Below are 5,698 nucleotides of genomic sequence, written 5' to 3' on the forward strand. Positions count from 1 at the left end.
CTTTCAGCCTTGATGCAGCTCCCTACTAGCCTTTGGCAAGTTTATTTCCATTGCTTAAAAACAAAAACCCATACTAACCTTCCCTCTCTGCACTCTGGACCCCAATAACCTTACCCTTTGCTTAGTCAACCTCCCTTCTCTCTGCTTGCTGAAGAGAGGAACAGAACATTTTTAAAAAATTATTATCATACATAGGTAGCACTCTTATACAACTGTGTCTTCCCTATTCTCTGCAAAGGTGAACTTAAATGACTTCCAAAATTACATATATTAAAATAAAAGAAATTTTAAATAAAAATCAAGGTCAGGGAAAAGACTAGGGGGAATTTAGATATACAAATCTCAAGGTCTCACATAATTACTAAAGGCAAGGTGTGAATTTGGCTCTGAGCTTCCTGGCAGCCTAAGCAATAAGAGAAAGGTGATCCATTTAATGATTCACCTTTTCCCTGAGGAAACACACACCCATTCTTCAGGAAAAGCAATTAGATTCCTGCTCTGAGTTCTGAAAAGTGGTTTCACCCATCGTTGAGGGATCTAAGTGTGGGAAAGAGAAAGCAGTGCCTCATCCAAGTCCTCTCTTGGCCATCTGTTTCCACTAATGCCTCTTCTAGGCTCCATGCTGTTCCATGTCCTGTGCTGGTCTGTGCTTGCCCTGCGGCTGCTTTGACCAAAGCTTTTAATTGCCAAGTTGTGGAGAACTGTCACAGCCCTGGCAGTTGCAGAGTTCACAGTTGAAATGTGGAGTCTTTGTTGACTGGCTAGCACTCTAACTACTATTGTTGTAAATTTGCTTTTGGAAAGACACCTGCAGACCTAGTCTCTAAGGCGCCTCCCACTCTTCTGATTAGGTGCCTGCAAAATGTAGGCATTTTAGCAAGGGTGTCTCTGGTTTAACCAGTCCTGTACTTCCTGGTCTCTCCTTGAGAGTCTCTGAGCCGCCTTGCAGAGCTAGAGGGGTTTTAGGATTTGTTTTGACTTTTTGAACAGCATCTAGGTGAGGTACAACCTGAAAAAAACGCCCCTTTCCCCACCTTTGGCCATATTCTATCCCTGAGTCACTCTCCTCTCTCTCCTGTCAGTTTAGCCACTTCCTGCCTGCTGTTTGTTGTCTAAATAGCACAGTCAGAACAACATATTTGAACACTTCCCTGCCATCTCATGTAATTTTCCCTTCCAGGCTGATTTCTTTTCTGAATGTTAGAATTTTGTCTTCTGAAAGCCTTAGTTATGTCTCTGACAGTGCGGGGTGTCTCTCCTTGCTGGTAAAATAATCCTGATTGCTCCCATGTGCTGAATGCTCCTGAAAGTCAGGCATGGGGCTAGGTTCTTTCCATACCTTGTCTCACATAATCGCCCCAAGAGCCACAGGAAATAAATACTATTATTATCCTTACTTTACAGAACAGGGAAAATAGGAGTCCAGGACAATTGCCCCAGGCATTGGCCCTTGGATCCATCTGACCAGAGTCCGTGTGCTTGACCCCCCCCATCCAGGGTATCTAAAGGACATTGTATTCCCCCAGACGATCTCTCATTCCACTGCTGATCAGAATTCACTCCAGTGCTCCATGATAACAGCATCCTATCCCTTCTGGGCGATGGGAATATCAGTAAGGCAAGGCAAGAATTTCTCAGACATTTTTAAGTGACCTTTCCAGGAGACGGTTTGGGTCTCCCAGACCTTCTGGGGCAGGGCTGGGGACTGCTGCTGGGTGTTATCCAGCCTGGCCAGCAAGTTTGGTTGGGCTACTGTTTCTCCCTTTCCTCTGTCCACCAGGCCCTCCCGCGTGTCTTCTCTCCCAGGCCCATGGTTTCCTTAAAGGTAGACCTATTTCTGACACAGAGCTCCCTACCGTGATTGTCATCGCTCACCTCTGCCCCAGGTCAGGCCGAGAGCATCTGATAAAAGACTCCTCTCTCTTCCCTCAGCGCCTCAGTGAACCTCTCCAGCCCTTGAGTCCCCAGTCCACCAGCCCCGTCCTGGCCTTGGGGCTATACCCTTTGCTCTGTACCGGCTCTTGCCTCAGTTGTCCCACTAAATCCTGAGCCTGTCTTCACCAGAGATGCTGCCTTTGTGCACATTGAGGGAGGGTCCCGGAAGCTGTGGCCTGGCACAGCCTGCTCCCCCTGTCTGCTGAAAGGGTGTCAGTGACTCTCCTCCAGCATGCAGCTTCCTGTTCCTCTGGGCAAGCGTTCACCCCTAGTCAGTGAGCATCCCCATCTGCTTTGTGTGGTCCCCACAAGGATGTCCCCTGAATTCCACATGGGACAGTGTGGGCAGAGGGCCGACTTGCCACCTAGTCCGTGTCAAGCCCTGAACAGTGCTTTCCTACAGGGTTCCTGCCTCTGGAGCCCTCAGCCATGGGAAGCCCGATGCCCTTAATTAATGGGAAGGCCCAGTGGGCGATGGGAACAAGAGGCTGCTACTCCAGAGTCTCTTTACAGAGAGGGTTGCCGTGTTCCTCCTCATCTAGGTCATGGTGACATCTAAGAGGTGGACCAAAGTGGCACTTGATTAAGGGGAACTCCAAGGCCTACGTGGAAGTGTGTTAAGTAAATAACAGTTGAATGAAATGATGTCACAGGGTCTACAACCAAGAAGACTTGGCATAGAAAAAATGCCTTCGAGTCCTATACAGAATGTCCTCCTCTAGGAGCATGTTGGGTTATTGTCACAAGACCCCCATGAGTTTCAAGGGTCGGGGGTTATTCCTCACAAGAGGCAGAGAGGGATGTTAAGATGGAGGTGAGGATGATGACTTAGCAGTGGCGATCCACACTTGTCCTGTGCGTTCCCAGTTTCTGCCTCATTAACTGGGGCCTAAGGCCCCTTCTCGGAAAATGGCCGCATCCAAAGGCTTAAAAAAGAAAATGCTAGGTATGGAAAACTGATTAGAGTTTGACACCGCTCTTGCAACAATTGAGGCAAAGGAAGGTGGGCTCTGGTGTTCGAGCCCCCCAGCTCTGTGGACTCGGGGCCAAATGCCTCCCCTCCCTCTGCCTGCATCCTCTTCTGAGAGACGGGGACAGTGGCCGCAGTCACCAGCAGAGCTGATGTCGGAGCTCCCCGAGGCGTGGAGGCAGAGCCCTCAGGACCCGTGAGTTGACCATTTTGGTGATGCGGACCCATACGGCAGAAAGAAAGACACCTCACCAGGCTGCCGTGAGCGAGCAAAGTCAGGAAACCTTGGGAATAAGATTTGTCATCTTGTGGGGGCTGCTCTTTATGTGAGAGCTGCCTCCGTGATTATCTGCGGCCCAGAGCTTCCTCTCCCTCAGCCACAGTGAGCAGGGGCCTGGTGCTGTGGGCCAGCGCAGCTTTTGTCCATTTGCTGACAGTTCACTGCCTGGTGGGTTCAGTTTGGAGTCTGTCCACAGAGGTGGGTTCTAGAATCTCACATCCTAGACCGGCCCAGTGCTCGGCCCATGCTTTTTGGAGAAAGCGGAAGAGAAAGGCTACTTCTCCCAAGTAGAAACACCAGAAAGATCCTTTTTTTATAAGCCCTGCAGAGTGTACACCATCATGGATAACTTCCAGGGCCCCACAGAAACCTTCTGGAATCTTTAGGTGGTTTGAAGAAGAGGAGGTCCCTAGTAAAGAAGGAGAAAGCCACCTTTTTCTTTCCACTCGACTCTGAACAAGTGCTTTCTTGACGGAGCAAGAAGAATCAGGCTAGCTGGGCGGGACTTGAGGTCCAGAGCCAGTGACACTAGAAAGTGTTACCAGAGGTCAGGGTTTTGTGTTTTGTCCACAGATGTGTCCTCAGCTCTACGACAGAGCCCAGCTCAGGGAGGGTGCTCAACCCCTGTATGTTGAATGAATGAATGAATGAATGAATGTAAATTAATGCCCTAAAGCAGGTGCCTTCTCTCCTCTCAGTAAATCTCATGTGTTCTTCAGTCTGTCCTCCCTGCACATGTCCCATCGCTCGCCATGTGCTCTGGCCTCCAGGCCACACCCCAGCCCTGCGGGGCTGCCCCCTTTTCCTAACACCTGCCTTTGCTCTAGGCTCCTGTCCTCGCTGATACCTACTTTCTCCAGGGCCCAACTTGAATGGCACCACCTCTGTGACTTCTCGTGGCACTGTCCCTGCCCAACTTTATTCCACAACTATGTGGTATTAAATTGTGACTCCATCTCCGTCTTTCCCAGCAGATCGTGGGCTGGAGAGACCGGGTGCCATCTTGGTCGCCCACGTCAGCAGAGGTGACTGCGTGGTAACCAGTGACCCAAGGGCGAGTGTGGAACAGGAAACAGGTAAGAGGGGCAGCTACACCAGCATCGGTTCCGATCAACACATGAGCTCAGCCCGAGCCACACAATCTGAAGTCTTCTCACAGAGCCTAAGCGCTCAAAACTTTTGGCCAGTGGATTTTCCATGAAATTAAAAAGTCTGATTAACTCAGTTCTGGAAGTAGAAAGAAACCCCGAGAGGGCACAAAATAACAGGAAGACCCAAATTTCTTTAATAATGAAATAATTTATTTGTGAACGGTGGAACGATACAGAAGTTTACATATACACAGCAAAGATTCTCTAAAACATGTAGTAGTTCTAAAAATGCATGTGCTAACTGTAGTAAAAAGCACCATTCTCTAGATCTTGACACAGGATTTACATTGGCGTCATATTTACATAAAGAAATAAACATCTGGAAACAGAATTCCATACTCTCTCATCTGCTGCTCCCCTCTGTAGGCTGTGTTCACCATTAGGAAGATGGCCCCCAACACTGATGGTTAACAGCAATATTCCCAGAGCACCAATTCTAGGGACGGGGGGGGGGGGGGGGGGGGGGGGTAAAGGCAAGTTTGGTTCTCACGTAAAAGCTAAACTGAAGAATGCCCCATTAAGTCACCACCCCCCATAGAGTAAGAAATCAAACTTAAAAATGTGGATAAATCTTGGAATTGGGTGCCTTACTAATTCTCATTTTATGATTTTGAGAGAAGACCAAGATACTCAATTTCTTCAGCCATTTAATAGCTGACTCGGGCAGTGCCAGGCAGTGTCGTCTTCTTTCAGAAGAATGTAGTATAAGAAAATCATCCATGTAATAAATATTAATGAAGAAATCATGATAAGTCACATATAGTACACACACCCCTCCCCACCCCCGGATATCTTTGCAAACAAAATATCCCATAGTCACAGAGATCTGAATGAGAAAAGCCACCCCCCTCTAAAAGGGTCTTTGGGTCATCTTCTCCCAGAAAGGATTTTAAAACTCAGTAGCCAGCTACCTAAGCATACTGCATCCAAGAGTTAGACATACACACACAAAAAACAGATTGACCCGCAGGAAATCACCTTGCAGCCATTGACTTCCTGGGGTTCAACACTCAGGGCAGGTAAAGGAGGAAGCTTGAGGAGCAAGTGGAGGAGGAAGAGAAGACAGATTCAGGAATAGGTCAGAAAGCATAATGAAAGTGGTATTCTTGCCAATATGGCATGGTATAAAAGCCTAAATAATGTGTATATGCTGTCTAAAAATAGGTTTTTTCTTTAAAGGATGGGGCAGAGGCAAGAAGAAAAAAAGCCCATAATACCCATAGTGAGCCCCAAGACTCCACTTGACCATTACTTTGAGCATCACCATCCTAGGTTGACATTTTTTCCCCCTGCACCCCAGCATTTGCTCTTGGCCACTTAAGGGACGGATCAGAGAGGTCCATAGGAAACCCAGGTAAGGAC

This window comes from Neofelis nebulosa, chromosome 9 (genome assembly GCF_028018385.1).
Source record: "Neofelis nebulosa isolate mNeoNeb1 chromosome 9, mNeoNeb1.pri, whole genome shotgun sequence".
Classification (NCBI taxonomy): Eukaryota; Metazoa; Chordata; class Mammalia; order Carnivora; family Felidae; genus Neofelis; species Neofelis nebulosa.